At 43.1% G+C, this 16,516-nt stretch overlaps 1 protein-coding gene across 5 annotated transcripts in view; it reads right to left on the minus strand.

Annotated features, from left to right (window-relative positions):
• SGCD (sarcoglycan delta) overlaps positions 1 to 16,516 on the minus strand; it is a 526,242-nt gene that overhangs the window by 201,910 nt on the left and 307,816 nt on the right. Inside the window, exon 1 of one of the 5 annotated variants that reach the window (XM_048860563.2) lies at positions 5,147 to 5,410. The exons of 3 other annotated variants lie outside the window; for them this stretch is intronic. The gene's annotated coding sequence lies outside the window, so the exon portion shown is untranslated. Of the gene's footprint in view, positions 1 to 2,139; positions 2,159 to 5,146; positions 5,411 to 16,516 lie in introns of those variants that run through there. One more of the 5 variants, XM_048860564.2, reaches the window with a different exon arrangement.

Consider the following 16,516-nt stretch of genomic DNA (forward strand, 5'->3'; position numbering starts at 1 on the left):
AAACAAATGCATATGAATCAGAGGCTGGAGCTACAAAACAGGCTCAATACTTTTGCAGGGTATTTATGTATTTGACTGAGTTTGCATGAGTTAGTGGACTGATCAAGGATCTTTTAAATTCTAATCCCCAGTAGTTCTACTGATTTACAGAATGGGCTTCGGCATAGGGACAAGGGAACTGCTATCCCAAAGACCATTAGCAGAGGAAGGTGGAAAAATTCCCATAATAGATAATTATTGCATAAATGGCCATAGAGGAAGTTCCTTTCTAAGCCCAGACAACTAATGGTGGGTTTATATCCTGAAGCATGAGGATTTATACCTCTTTTATAGCTGAACCTGTTTTATGTAACTATGGATGTTCTAATTATCTATACAAATGTATAATCACTTTTTTTCACTTCTCGATTCCTTTTCCCATTTACACGGGGTCAGAGCTGCCCACGATTCTTTGCCACTCTTTCCTGTAGGTCTTGGAGTTCCCGTCCTTTTCTCTTCAAACTTCTCTTGGTAGAGTCTTTCCATCATATCCTCAGTCTTCTATGAAGACTGATAAAGTGGGCTGTAGCTCACATATGCTCAGATAAATTTGTTAGTCTCTAAGGTGCCACAAGTACTCCTGTTCTTTTTTCAGACTTCTATGTCCTTTCTTTTGATCCTTTTCCTCCCATGCTTTCTTTGCTGGCATTCTTCTCCCATTTTTATCAAATGTCCAACTCACCCTAAACGTGTGCTCTCCAGTCTATTACTGGGAGTCCCAAGTTCATCTTCCCTCTAATTTCTCCCATGCATACTCTGTTTAACCTCCACTTGCCTGCCAATCACCTCAATATATTATTTGCTACTACCTGTATCTTCTTTTCTTCCATGTCTCTATGATCCACCATTTCCAAACCATACAGCAGGCAGGGACAAACACCCGCAGCACCCATATAAACATCTAATCCTTTTTTTAAAATCTTGCTTTGATATCTTGTGGCAGTGAGTTCCACAGGTCAGTCATGCATTGTATTCCCCTTTATGCCACTGCTGCATTCAAACACAGTGACTCATCCAGGCCTGTGTGTCTTACGGTCGGAGGAAGTTTATTGTCTGACCTAACAAAGTCTTAAGCAGCTTGCACAGGAAGCAAACTATGGCATCAAACCGCATTCTTTACCATGTGGTTACATTCCTATACACAACTATTTCCTTCTTGTTTTCTCCAGGTGATACCTGTCATAATGAAAACTGTACACAAGTGCAGGTTTAGTTAATTTCCTACAGCTGCAAGTGCTGTACCATGAGCAGAGGAAATGGAGTCAGAGGGGCTGTGTTTGCTGGAGTGACTGTTATCGAGGGACACCAGCAGAATAGGAAATGTGGGGAGTGACTCTGGAAGCAACTCAGCCACAGCGAAGGAGCCATGCACAGGGTTTAATAAAGTTCCACTTGTTCAACCTAACCTGCATTCAGCTTCACTCTTTGTGAATGAAACAGGTGCCCCAAGAAAAGCAGTGAGCCCAGGATGAGTCACAACAGAGCAGTTTCAAAGCTGTTCTCTTTCTCCCCACAAGCCTTTCATGGATTTTCGCACAGACAAAAAAATACAGTTCCAAACACTCTGGATCAAATGCCTCTCAGGTGTAATTCCAGCAAAGCTGCTCAAAGAAGTTAAACAGATGAATTTGGTACATTTGCCACAACAGAACTATGCACTGGCAAAAGATATTCCATCAGAGCACTTGGACCTCCAACATTATTACGAGTGCAATAAAGACCTCTTTTGTACTTTAGATTAAGACACCCGGCCATAATGTAGCTGTTTTCACTTGTCCCCAGAGGTTCTGTTCGGCGGCATTAAAGCCAAATTCTGTCCTCAATATATGCATGTAACACTGTCTAGGCTTTTATATAGTGCTCATCACCATGGTGTGCAAAGCAATGTGAATTTCCTGTGCACAGCTGAGAACAGAATTTGGCTCAGACAATGCAGTTTTGAGCTACCAAGAAACCATATTTTCTCTATCAATGGTATCCCTCTAGCCATGAAGCACTCTCCCTTTCACCTGCTCCCCTCTCCTCAGCTCATTAACCCATTAGTATCATTAGCCAGAACCGTTTACAAAACCCATTCCAATTAACATGCATTGTTTATACCTGGGACAAACCATAGTACAAGCCTCCTCCACGAAGAATCTAGAAAGCAGCAATAAATTCCAGCCTCCAGCTTGCCTACCACAGCTTGAACAACGAGAAGCAGATACAAGAGTGAAATATATCCCAAGACATTTTACTCCTATGTCTGTTTTCTACAACACTGTCTAGTTCATTCTCTGCTCATTGCACATCTGCTTGTATTCATAACTGTGAGGTGCATGGAGTGGTTTGGGGAAACAACTGATTCTTAGAGAACCTTTTATTTCTTTTTCAGTAACCCTTATTGGTGAGTTTCACTGTGATCAAAGGACATTATGCTCTTTAAAATACCCATCCTGATTCTGGCAAGTGTAAGGATATCTCTGTCTCCACTGTCAGAAAACTTAATCACTGATCTACTTTGTGCACTAACCTCTCTCTTCCTCCACAATCCTCTGAAATAAAGTTTTGTCACAACTTTTTTTTTTTTTTGGTCAAAATATACCAATTTGTCAAAACCAAAACTTTTCATGGGAGGAGGTCGGTTTTGATGAATTTGTCGACTCAGAAAAAAAAAAACATTTTAAAACATTTGAAATTGTCAAAACAGAACATTTTGAAATTTTCAGAATGAAGAATACTAACTGTCTGTTCAAAATTACTTTTTGGTTCAAAAACTAAGCTTATTAGAATTTTTAAAAAGTTTTTAAAAATTAAAATGGTCAAAATCAAAACAACCAGTTTCAAAATTATCAAAAGAAACTTTTTGAATGACCCAAACCAGGGGTTTTTTTTGGGGGGGGGGGATGGTGATGGGGGGAGGGAGGGAGTGAAGTTCCGTTTTCAGAAATTCCAAGATTTCAACTCTGTCCCAATTCGGAACAGGAATATTTGTTGATAGCTCAAAAATTTTCAAATCCCCCAAGCTCTATTTTGAAAACTCTTGATGTAAATGGACTCAACACAGATTCATCTCTTGATAGTCTCTGGAATCCAGCTCCTCCTCCCTTCCAGCCATCTTATTTTAAAATCTTGAGTGCAAATGTAATTTCCATAGTAACTACAGGTGACCCCATCCTTCAAAGAGGCGTTCACCTTGCTCAGTGAACTGCACAAGCCTTTGTTTTAAACCAATGTCTCTCTGCTGATGGACCAAATGAAAATCTGAACAAGGTCACATGAATCTTTTCTCTCTAGCTGCTACTCCAGAATCCACGTTGGACACAGCTGTTGCTAATGCAGCTACAGGTTGCTGCATTTCCTTCTTATCTTGGGATGTCACCTTTTCCAGCAAATGCAATAGTTTATCCTCAGATGCTGCAGGAGTTTCAGTTTAAAAGAATATGTTTCAAGTCCTCCTGGTTGCAAAGGAAATCTTGAACACGTGACCTGGACATAACCTATGCACCGACATCTGCCTGAGTCTGCACACAGCCTCCAGCAAAGGAAGAAGCAGCAGCTAGTACAGCCAGTGAGGAAGCTGCCACACCTCCCCCATAAATCCCCTCTCCCCCAAGTTCTGAAGCTAGGGAGTACATGGGTGTGTTGGTTGCCTCTCTGCGCTCAGTTAGACTGGCTCTTTCATGGTGTGATGCACCCCCCAGAGCTGCCCAAAATTTGGCCAGTAGCTAATTCATTCAAAGCACAAATCTACTATCTACTTTACACCGCTGCATCTACCCATGGGTTCCAGCCTTGTTCTGGTTCAGCCTACAAAGCAGTTCTTCATTGGCGACACAGAGCGAGGCTCCGGCCAATCCCACACTGGGCTCGATCAGCTTTGGTGATCAACCTCATTTCATTATTCAGAATGCCGTGGGTCACCGAAGGGAGAGGCCACTTGGCTACTGTATGTTGGGTCCTGCTGGCCAACAGGAAAAGCAGGCTCTGGGTCTATTTTCCTGAACTCCAGTTGACTCAGCCCCACGTTTGCCCCGTCCCTTTTGGTAACACAGTGCAATCTTACCCTCTCTTTTTAACCCTACTATATAGCATGGCTCAAAAGCTTCCTCAGCACATCATACGTCAGCTTGGAGAGTGTCTGAGGCGAGGCAGGCTGAAGCTAGAAAAGAGCATGCCCTTCTGACATTTTCATCAGCTCTGGCAAACATGCTGTACCCTAACTTCCAGACACAAACACTGCATAGAAGGAGATGCTATCACGACAGAGGAAAGCCTCCGGCTTTAATGCTGCAACGGAGAGGATGAGGGAGTAAAGAACAAATCTGGCAGTCTGCTAAACAGGGATATTATTTGTCATTAATGTGTCTTAGTTATTCTTGGAAAGAAGCTTAATCCTAAGAAAATGTACAGCTAGAACAGAAACGCAAGTTAAATTAAAGTCTTTAGTTCTAATCTCCTCGACTGGGTTTTGTGTTCTCTAGTGTGCTTTATTTGGCTGGTGCTCTACCAAATACAGAAGCAAATATTGGAAAAGAGAAAAACATTGCTGAAAAATCGTAAAGTGATGATTGGCATAGGATTACCTCCTGTTCTAACAATCTAGATATATTATTTGGTGAATCCATAGCAGGAACACTTAGCAATAGCCAATCCCTACACCCCCCAAGCCCATCAAAAATGCTACTTTACATATGCATTTATTACCACTGCAGACAATGTGCTGTGTATAATATCCACTGACTGCATTTGGACTACGGTACTTTTTGTCTTGTCTTTTTGTTACACAGACATATGCTGATGCCCTTAAAATGCTCTCTTTGGCTGCACTCAGACTTGCCTTACGAAAACAAAAGTTGGGAAACATTTGGTCAGTGTGTCTGCAAATCTCTGCACAAGCAGTGGCAAGAGTTGAATTGTCTGCAGGATTAGCATGAAAGAAAAGTTAGAAAGAAACTGACACCCTACCCAAAACTAGTGGGATTCTTTAGCAAACGTGCCACAATCGCATATTCCCAAATTCTTCCTCTCTAAACCATTTGCTGAAAGGAAACAGCTTCTCCTGCACCAGAACAAAAGAACAGCAAATCAAACCAATTGTACAGAGAACAAACAATGTCCCTCTTACCTCTCAGTCGCCAGATGCAAAATATACAATCGTGGCGTGTGCTGGGGGTATACAAGAAGATGCACTGTTGCTTTCAGAACAGCACGAGGCCTATCCTGTGTTCAGAAGCTGCCCCTGTCAGATTTTCCAACAGCGGAATTGCAGCCAAGTCCCTGCCCATGCCTAAAGAATTTCCTGAACAGCATTCCCGTTCTTTTTCTAACTGCTTTGAAACTACACTCGGCCTGTACTTCAATAAGGCTTTGTCAGGCCAAGTTACAGCTACTGGTCTGGCTCCAGATATCAATTGAAAACACATGTGTTTTGCATTCAAGAACCCTTCCCCCCTGACACACCCCTGCACTGAGCCTGGGGCGGGGGGGTAATGCATGTCTTTTGTTTGCAACTATCACGCAAGCCATTTTGGCAACAAATTTGAACGTTAGAGTCATTTTCTGCACCAACTTTTCTTGAGACTGGTCGGTTTGGCAGCTAATATTTCTACTGTTTCTTAACGTTTTGCCGGTATCAACGGTCTTGGGCTGACCTAGGTTAGCAGGCAGCTTTCCCAGCACTAATAAAAGCAAATGAAGATAGTGATTCAAATTTCAATTCTCCAGCACATTCCCCTTACCTTTGCCTCTGCCTCTCGTGAAATTTCAATTGCAAGAAAAGAAAGGATATTTTTATCCTCTCTAGATTCAGCTCAGCACATCAGAGCTGTGCCCTAATCTTGACATACACTCCTGTAGCTGCTTATACCAAAAATAATACAATTATTTTTCAAGCACTTTCATTCCTCTCTGCTCTCGAGCTGTGCTAAACCCTGAAAAATATTTAAAGCACTTTGGATCTCTTCTTCCAGGAAATTAACCTAACTGTGATCTTGGCTTAAACAAAAAGACATAATGTTGTACCTTTAATCAAAATGGGTCCCAGTTCTTAGTATCTGTAATAATTTCCAGATGACACCATAGGTCAACATAATGAACAAGGTTTTCTGTTGCTTTAGATGCCCTGTAATTGACACGTGCCTGTGAAGGAGGCTGGAGTAGATGTGGAAACATACATGGATGTCCCCCTCTTTCACCACTGTTAAGTCCCACCAAAGATGAAAAACAGCAGCAGAGTTGTCAAGGTAACAATACAGAAAAGAGACAGTTTAAAGAGAGAGAGTAATATTTTTTCCCTTCACTTTCTCTTTCTAAACCATGTAGACCAATTTCATCAGTTTATTCTTTTCTGTGAGTTACTGAGGCGCATAGTCCAGCTGGAGTGTTTATATGAGACATAAACACAGTCAAGAGTCAAAAGTATACAACCCTTGTAAGTGAGAGGCTTGTATATGGTCTGATCCAATGCCCATTGCAGTCAATGGTAAGTCCACTGACTTTAGTGGGCTTCGGATCAGGTCCACAGTTTTTAAACTAAGGGCTGAGGGAAAGCACACAGATGCAGAGGAGTACGTGGTTTGGACAGAGGCATTCCTTGCGGGGGGAGAGGGGATCTATTAATGGACATTCTCTAGGTCCTAGTAAAGAGGAGAGGATGGAAAATGATAAAATACAGGTAGGATCTGATGAGAAACAATCAAATGACAAAAGTCCCATTCAATTACTTCATGTAATGGCAGTCAGCTAAAAAGTGACAAGTTTTTGAAGTGCTTATTTACAAATGCTAGAAGTCTAAATAATAAGATGGGTGAACTAGAGTGCCTCGTATTAAATGAGGATATTGATATAACAGTAAATAAGGAAGTGTTATTTACTCCTTCTCATAACACAAGAACTAGGGTCACCAAATGAAATTAACAGGTAGCAGGTTTAAAACAAACAAAAGGAAGTATTTTTTCCACACAACACCTTGCCAGAGGATGGAACGCCTTGCCAGAGGATGTTGTAAAGGCCAAGACTCGAACAGGATTCAAAAAAGAACTAGATAAGTTAATGGAGGATGGGTCCATCAATGGCTAGTAGCCAGGATAGGTAGGGATGGTGTCCCTAGCCTCTGTCTGCCAGAAGCTGGGAATGGGCAATGGGATGGATCACTTGATGATTACCTGGTCTGTTCATTCCCTCTGAAGCATCTGGCATTGGCCACTGTTGGAAGAAAGGACACTGGGCGAGGCTGACCTTTGGTCTGACCCAGTATGGCCGTTTTTATGTTCTTATAGAGACAGGCGTCGCACTCCCTCCTGATCAGGGTATCTCCAGGCTGCACAGTTCCTTGACTATACTGTGATTTTCCCAGCAAAACAGGCTGCCTAAGCAGGCTTCTCGTTCCTTCTCTTCAGAGACTAACAGCAGAATGATAGCCAGTGGTTATAAGTTACCACAGAGCACTTCCTATGCCAGTATATTTATTCGTGGGGTATAAGCATTACAGAAAAAACATATTAAAAACAATAAAATAACCTACACGCATGCTACTAAGCTTACTGGAAATTGCCCCCAAACTGTCTCCAGCATGGGCTCTGGCAGGCAAGCCCCTCAAGCACCCAAAGAGGTGTCTTTTGTGGTCACAAGTTCGTAACAGTCTCACTTGAGAACTAGCACACATATGAAAAGTTTAGTCCACCCTTTATATAGTCCCGGGGTCTTTGATCTGAAGTTTCCAGGAGTACATAATTAGCAGACAATGAGTCTCTCCGCAAGGCATAGTTTCCAAAGGCCTTCCAAGTACCTCCTCAGAAACTCACTTTCCACATATTGTCCCCGTTTTTGCAACTTCCTAACATTTACATTAGTCAAATCCCGAGAAAAATTACAGATAATCCTGCATTAACACAGACGCAATTGCATTTTTAATACAATGGGCACCAAAGGTGTTAAACCCAATTCAGTAAGATTTAACTTAATTCCATAAAGCTTATCTTAATTTTGTAAGCTTGGTCCTGAGCATTGTCAGTCTGACATACCATAATTCCTAATTATAGCATATTTTCTGTGTGAATGGCACGATGGCAAGTACACACATGGAGGGTTGACAGCATTAATATTGCCTCTTTTTATTTTCTTTTTTGCCAATGGTGTAATTAGTAGGGCAAGTGTATAAATATTGACATTAAAGCTGTGAGGCATCACACAAACCGCTCTGGTACTTAAGGGCACCTGAATGTGAACTGCATTCCCAGCTAACTATTTTGCCATCAAGAAACACATAAAAAGATCCTTGGAGCTCAGCCATTTTGCCGGAGTTGTTTTCATCCCTTCTCATTTGTACACATTATGTTTAAATGTTTTCAAGCCTCAGTACTGCGGCTTAAAGGCACTTAGGTTTATAATTACTGAGCCGTCCTTTGTACTGCTTCCAATGCTACCTAAGCTCTATGAACTGTGCAAGTATAAACTTGAGATTATATTGACATAATCATCTACATACCTACCAGTATGTCTCAGTGCTGACAGGGCTTGGAGGACTCAAAGAACATTGGAGATCTTTGCAATCAATAATATCAAAGCTCCAGTTTCCTAGAAATAAGAGTTCAAAATGCATCAGGATTTCCATTTTCTATGGCAAAGCTTCTCCACCAGGCAATTCACAGAAGTTCTGGCTGCTGCACTCAAGTTATCCATGTGAGGTCCCCAATATTGTGCGCTACTGACAGGGGGCGAGCTTATGCCACCCTTATTCATACTGGGTAGCACCTTGCTCCACAAGCGGTGTCTTTGGCTTCAATGGGACCATTTGTATATCAAGATGTTCCTCAGCGTAAGGCCAAAAGCAGGCACAAAACTGGCTGGAAGCAGAACACAACAGGTTCGTAACACTCGTAAAAGAGGAAAAGGAAACAGGAAACTTTTCCTTAAAGTTTGTTGCATTTAAGCTTGACCTGTAGTCAGGCTCGCAGTGTTATCCAGTGGTAGCTGAAACCACGTTCTTCAATACGTGCCATTGATATATACATACACAAAAAGAAAAGGAGGACTTGTGGCACCTTAGAGACTAACCAATTTATTTGAGCATAAGCTTTCGTGAGCTACAGCTCACTTCACTTCACTACAGCTCACTTCACTTCACTTCATGCCACAAGTCCTCCTTTTCTTTTTGCGAATACAGACTAACACGGCTGTTATTCTGAAACCTATAAATACACAATTCATTCAGCTTAATGGCTAATACCTAGTTGCATTCCAGCACCACCACCACCCTGCCCCCTACACCCACAGCTCTTGTGCTATGACAATTTCAAGGAGTGAGATTTCCAATGTCTCACTGAGACATTCCAAAACTTTCATATAAAAACCACAAGGAAACAGAAAGAAAGCATCTGCCAGGTGAGCTACAGTGTGTATGCAACTGAGGTGGAGGTAGAAATCCGCAAAGCGTTTTTAAATTCTGAATTAGATAATTCAGCAATCTCTAGTTTTTTCCCATCCTCTGACTACTCATAAGTATTAACCCATTAACTATTTCAAAATATGAGAATAAGGAGAAAGGGTAATTTCTCACACATTTTATCTCAATTTTAATGTGTTCATAATCAGCTGCAGGCTTGGGCCTTAGTTACAGATGTGTGACAATTATTCATACTTGAAAAATGAATTCATGCAGGACAAAAGTCTAGGACTGACAGGAGCCCTGTCTCTTTAAATTCAGAGGTAATGCAGATAGTGAGCTCTCTGATAAGTTAACTCTTTTGGCCAGGGATAGTAAACAAAAGAAAGGAGGTTACACTGGCACTGTGAAACGACTTCTCCCAGCAGTGCTCAGGGGGGTGCGGACCTTTCTGGCCCTGTGATAGCCAGCAAAGCATTCAAGTATGTGCTTCACTTTAAGCACATGGGCAGTCCCACTGAATCTGGATATGCACCTGACGTAAGATCCCTGTAATAGAATGCTAAACTATATTATACTATTCAGCCTCTGGGTGGTGCTGTGTGTAACATACCTTAGTGCTAAAGCACCTTGGGGTATGTCTACACTGAGATAAAACACCCTGGTACTGAGTCTCAGAGCCCTGGTCAGCTGGGTTGGGCAATGGGGCTAACACCCGCAGGGTAGACGTTTGGGCTCGGGGTGGAGCCCGGGCTCTGAGACCCTCCCTGCCTTGCAGTGTCTCTCTCAAGGAAGGAAGCTCTGTTACCAGTCCATATCTGGTAACGAAGCCTGACCTGCGAGTAGCAGCCCTGCAACCTGCCATGTACAAGTCATATGTGACAATCCCAGCCTTACCTATCCCCCAGCTTGAAAGCATTCTGGATCTGATTTTGGCAATTTGTCCCCATCTGTAGTTAACACACAGCAGCAGGCTGACAGCTAAAGCGAGACAAGGTAAAAACGGGTCCACAGAATGAAGCATCTTAAAAGCAGTGCTCACAGTAACGCTGAGTTAGTCCAGTAGTCTGAGTGGCTTCTATAACGCTGCTAAAATAACAGGCACTCCAGCAGAGCTATTCCGAGAGAAACAAAAACTGAAATCTTAAAAGAGGCCTTAAAAGGGGCAGATTCTGCCCTCGGTTACACCTCGGTAAATCCAGAGTAACTCCAATGAGCTCAACTTTCTTACTGGAGCCAATGGATTTCCCCCAGATTTAGACAGAAGCTGGCCCTGTATGTGGAGCGGTGAGGCTCTGAATCGCATGGTTTGCCCTAAGGACTGGGGACAACAATGTGAAAGTGGATCCGAAAGGTACAAATCCTCCCATCTCAGATCCGTGATGAAGCACCACCATCGTCTCACATTGGGCCAGCCCTGCTGACACAAAGAAGCATCACATTCCCAGGTGTTAGGCAGACAGAGATTTAGCACCTTGGCACTCAGCCTTTGGAGAATTATCAGGTCATTGCCATTACCACACACTTGCTGCCAAATGCCTGGATCTGACAGCGGACCCTTCTGCACTCCTGCTCCCACTGTCAGACAGGCATCCGAGGTGGATTAGAAGCCAAGAGAGGAGGCAGTGGGTATGGCGAGGTATGTCTACATTGCAATGAAAAGCCACGGCTGGCCTATATCAGCTGACTTGGGCTTGTGGAGCTATAAAATTGCAGTGTAAATGTTTGGGCTTGGGCTGAAGCCTGGGTTATGGGACCCCACATGGGGGAGGGTCCCAGAGCCCAGGCTCCAGCCTGAGCCTGAATGTCTATACTGCAATGTTATAGCCCCGCTGCCTGTGCCAGTTGACACGGGCCATTCGCGAGTGTTTTATTGCAATGTAGACATACCCACCGAGTTTTCATTGCCTGCACTGAAAAGGGCTGGAGGCAGGGGAGATTTCTGACTTGGCTTCCCAGGTGTGACCTGCCAAAAACATGGACAATGTTCAGTGTTATACATGCTGACCCAAACTACTTGTGTTAAGCAATTCTCCAGGCCCAGGACCTGTGAATTCCCTGAATTCATTTATAGATCATAGGTTCACTAATCAGAAAACCTCTGCATCATGTCTCACCCAGGCTATTTCCCCAGTATTTCCCCTGACTGCCCCTTCAGCCAAACACCGATTGTCATGCAATACACTCCGCCCCCACCAACCCACACTTGCTAATTAGTCTGATGATTTCCATCATTTGCAGGTTCTTCGTGGAAATAATTTAAGGCGTACAGACCAGCAGAGCTTGTTATTAGGTAATATGGAAAGTGTTCCTTTTCATTTCTCTGGCAACACTAATGTAATTATCCTGAATCATTCTCAGACTATGTAGGCTGTAATTTTCAAGGCAACATTACCATTAGAGAGTCCTGTTCCGTGAGATGGCATGGGGCTTTCTTACATTCTAGATGATATTCACCAGTAGCATGAAATGTCTTCATTTACATTTTCCATTTACATGTCTCCATACACAGACACAGAACCTTACCCACCCTTCCCCCCCTACTCTTAGCAGGGCTGTCACGAGAAATGCAAAAAAGAGACCTTCATGATTAATACTATACAGATGTAAGAGCAAATATTCTGTTGGCAAGGCCAATAATTATTCTTCTATTAAAGTCTTAATGTTCTCTGTATTTGTTACCCTTATGTGAGCACCCCTGGCCTTGTTCATTCACAAATCAGGTTAAATGCACGCAGCTGCTCTACAACCTTCATTCTAATATACTGTCCTGATGAAGAAAAATCTCCACCTTGGCCTGGAATAATCATCTTTCGGGGGTGAAAGGTTCGGTTTCCCTGCTGGCTCCATCATGCTCCTCTTTCTGAGTACAGACATGTCGTGCTACCTAAATTTAATGCAGGTACAGTCACTGGTCAAACTAGTTTCAGAGTAGCAGCCGTGTTAGTCTGTATCCACAAAAAGAAACTAGCAGTCTGTGTATAGCACAGTCATTTCCCTTCCACTCCTCATTATTTTTATTCTGTTGGGAAAGAAAGCTGCGCTTGTTTCTGTTACTCGCTGTACTTTTATTATATGATGGGATATGAAACCATCTGATGCAAGAGAATTTGGTTCTACAGAGTTCTACAGTTCTACTCTTCGTAAGCAGCATCTCTGTATTTTTACAAAGCAATTAATGAGATATTGGTAGAACAGTAACTAGACAGACAATCTGTTACCCACAAACCACCTTGGATGCTGCCATCTAGTTTAATGAGCTGGGCTACCTCATCCTGGATGCCAGGACTTGCAGATAATACCATGGAATCTTTCACTGCCTTCTTGACAGCTCCTTGAGATGAGCAGAACTGACCATGGTGCAGTGTGTCGAGTGGAAAGGGGAGCACTCTGCTAAATGAGCATCGGCATCCCCCAAACCCTCTTCCCGCTGCAGTGTCAGCCACGGGCCATGAGGTCAGTACCCCGCCAGGTGTGGGGTTTGTAATCCAGACCCTGCGGCAAGGAGTTGACAGTGCGACTAATTGAGTTACATGCACCCTTTGGCCAAATGTTGCAGATTCTTCCTCTCTGCAGCCACCCTGCAACTCATCAGTAAGAGGAGATTAGACACCTGCAATGGTACACAGCACATCTCATGGCTCTATATGCGTATAGAGGAAGGAGGGGGGGATACTGTTGTGCCTCTCAAGATAATATATCAAGTCTCAGTAAAAAGAGACAGAGAAAAAGCTTAAAAGGGTGGTTGACATGATCATTGAACTAGACCAATGTTCCCTGGGAACCAGTGGAGAACAAGAGGCAATGATCTGAGAAACCTTTTGATGACTGGCTGAGAGGAAATCTTGCCTGGTCTCAATGACTCCAGAATTCTCAAGAGGGGTGAGGGATATATTTTCAGGGCGTTTACCTTGAAGTTCATGGAGACACCACTGGGCAAAAATTCCAGAATCTCACTGATCCTTACAGATCTGCATCAGATCTTTTGATCCCTGAATCTGTGTTTGAAATCCAACCAAATGGAGGAGTGTTTTCCACTGGCACAATGTCTGATAGCATGGAAATCACTTGAATGGAGAATCCTTTTCTCTTCCACTGTAACTGCTGCTTCTCAAATTCCAGGCAGATAAATTTTGCCTTCTAGGTTCTGAATGACCTACTGGAGCCTGAGTTAGTGGATCCTTTCTGTGTGGCAGAACCTCAGCAGTTCTGTCAATTGGGACAAGTCTAGAAAGTCCAGCAACAATGGCTTCCTTGTCCAGAATACGACAATGAGAAAATCTGTGCCGGGTCCCATCTGATCTTTTGCGAAGTTCTGGCTGAGACAGAGTCAGAAAGGCAGTCTTTTGGGTCTGCTAGGAATAGAAAGCCCAGAGGGCTTCTGAAAAGAGACCTTTGAGATGGCCAAAGAAGATGCGTGTCTTGTGAATGATTTGGGGGTTCAAAGGGCGTCTATCTTCAGTTATCCAAATCTTTCTGTTAAGAGGGGGGGATGCTATTGGATTGAGGCTCCACTCTGCTGCTGCTGAGTTTGCCCTTGATGTGGAGGGTGTGCAGCGATGGAAGCTCTCTCCCCCTACCAAGCTGGGGAGGCGATTGAGCTTTCCTGGAGTGGAGGATCAACCAGGACCCTCCCTGCCTCTGGAGATCTACCACAGCAACCAGATGCTTTGCCCCAATTCAAAGACAGTATCTTTCTTTGTTTAAAAGTTATAAATAAAGCTGCCACAGCTCTTCCAGCCCACCGCACCAGACCGCTGCAGACCTTAGTTCCAGTATGACACACGTTACCCAGGGTTATGCAGATATAGTGTTATGGCTCCGGACCCTTCCCAGGCAGAGGTGGAGGGAAAAAACTGTCTAGCCCATCAGCTGGAGGGGCTTAGGGCCAGGATTTTAAAAGGTATTCTGGCACCTGACTCCCATTGAAATCAATGGGAGTTAGGCACCTAAATACCTTTAAAAATTTGACCCTTAGTCTTCACTCCAGTGATGGACAGGTCTGGTACTGCCTCCAAATTTCTGTGTTAACTAAAGAACCATAGTAAGGATCAATGGATCTGCATATGAAGAAAAATATATGGTTTCAAGACAATAGTTGAAGGGGGATGTGTGTATTCCCTTCTCTTCCTCTAAAGATTTAAGATTCAATTCACTATTCAGTCCTTGTAATTTTCTTTTTCTTCTAAACTTCTTTCTCGTAGGAGAGCCTATAATTATAATCATGGATTGTCTAAGAGCACAGTGGTTCACACTCCAGCAACCTTCTCCCATACGAGACTGCTGAAATCTTTATTATGGTTGTCAAGGTTCCTCCCTCACTCTGAACTCTAGGGTACAGATGTGGTGACCTGCATGAAAGACCCCCTAAGCTTATTCTTACCAGTTTAGGTTAAAAACTTCCTCAAGGTACAAACTTTGCCTTGTGCTTGAACCTTATGATGCCACCACCAAGCGTGTTAAACAAAGAACAGGGAAAGAGCCCACTTGGAGACGTCTTCCCTCCAAAAATATCCCCCCAATCCCTACACCCCCTTTCCTGGGGAAGGCTTGATAAAAATCCTCACCAATTTGCATAGGTGAACACAGACCTAAACCCTTGGATCTTAAGAACAATGAAAAAGCAATCAGGATCTTAAAAGAAGAATTGAGTTAAAGAAAAAGTAAAAGAATCACCTCTGTAAAATCAGGATGGTAAATACCTTACAGGGTAATCAGATTCAAAACACAGAGAATCCCTCTAGGCAAAACCTTAAGTTACAAAAAGACACAAAAACAGGAATATACATTCCATTCAGCACAGCTTATTTACCAGCCATTTAAACAAAAGGAAATCTAACGCATTTCTAGCTAGATTACTTACTAACAAGTTCTAATACTCCATTCCTGTTCTGTTCCCGGTAAAAGCACCACACAGACAGACAGACAGACAGACCCTTTGTCCCCCCTCCCCCGCCCTCCAGCTTTGAAAGTATCTTGTCTCCTCATTGGTCATTTTGGTCAGGTGCCAGCGAGGTTATCTTAGCTTCTTAACCCTTTACAGGTGAAGGGGTTTTGCCTCTGGCCAGGAGGGATTTTATAGTTCTGCACACAGAAAGGTGGTTACCCTTCCCTTTATATTTATGACAATGGTTCTGGAAGCACAGATGCACTTTAATTCCTTAACAAACTACTGTGGATAAATGAAAAGTTCATCTTTACAGCTGGGCTTTATTCCTGCTGTAACCAAATGCACAACATAGGTGGAAACCTCTCCAGGTTTGGCTGCTTTGGAATTTTCATCGCTGCCAACAAAAGTATCCTGATGTGAACAGCAGTGATGCATGTCATGCCCCGCCCTTAATGCTAAAAATAATCCCCACACGCTCCAAATACTCTCCAATGGGAGCAATAGATTAGGAAAAGGCAAGCAGGGCTGAGGGACAGTTGAAGCACTGGCTCCTCCACCCAAGCAGTCTTGTTGGGGAGAGTAGCAGGCGCAAAGGCAAGTAAGCTGTTCCTTTTCAAGAGCTAACAGTAATTTACCTTCAGTATAACAGGGAGCAATGTCTCCTAGGACTTCCCTTGGGCTGGTACCACTTACATACCACCCCTTGGTATGTAAAATCTAAAATCACAATCTAGCCCTAAGAGATATTGCATTTTTAACCTGGTAGTTAAAAGTCCTTCACGGCATCCTCTAATCATTCGGCAATGCCTGTCCACCTCATGCCACATCGCTTAAATGGTACGGTGGCATGGGAGTAAACTTCCCCCACACTTAGAAATAAGGAAGTAAGATGCAGTTATATTCCAAAGTGTTACATTAAATCCCTTTCCCACTAAACCACTTGCCAAATACAAAATTAATCTAATGAATGGCTTAATGGTTTTGCATCATTCTGCCTTACAGAAGATATGCACAGATGAAATCAATGCGGGACATTTATTCACTATTGCTTATGAAACATTTTTTAAAGGATGCTGAAATTTAAGTAACAGGTAACCTACTGAGCAGTCACGATGCCCTGTAACATCTGCAGCAGGAGCCTACTGCCCAAGAAGGCCAGAGGTTGAGAGTTTCTCAATAGAGTAGTAAATGAGTATCTGAACTACTGGCCTGAAATAGCACTG

This window comes from Caretta caretta, chromosome 8 (genome assembly GCF_965140235.1).
Source record: "Caretta caretta isolate rCarCar2 chromosome 8, rCarCar1.hap1, whole genome shotgun sequence".
NCBI lineage: Eukaryota > Metazoa > Chordata > Testudines > Cheloniidae > Caretta > Caretta caretta.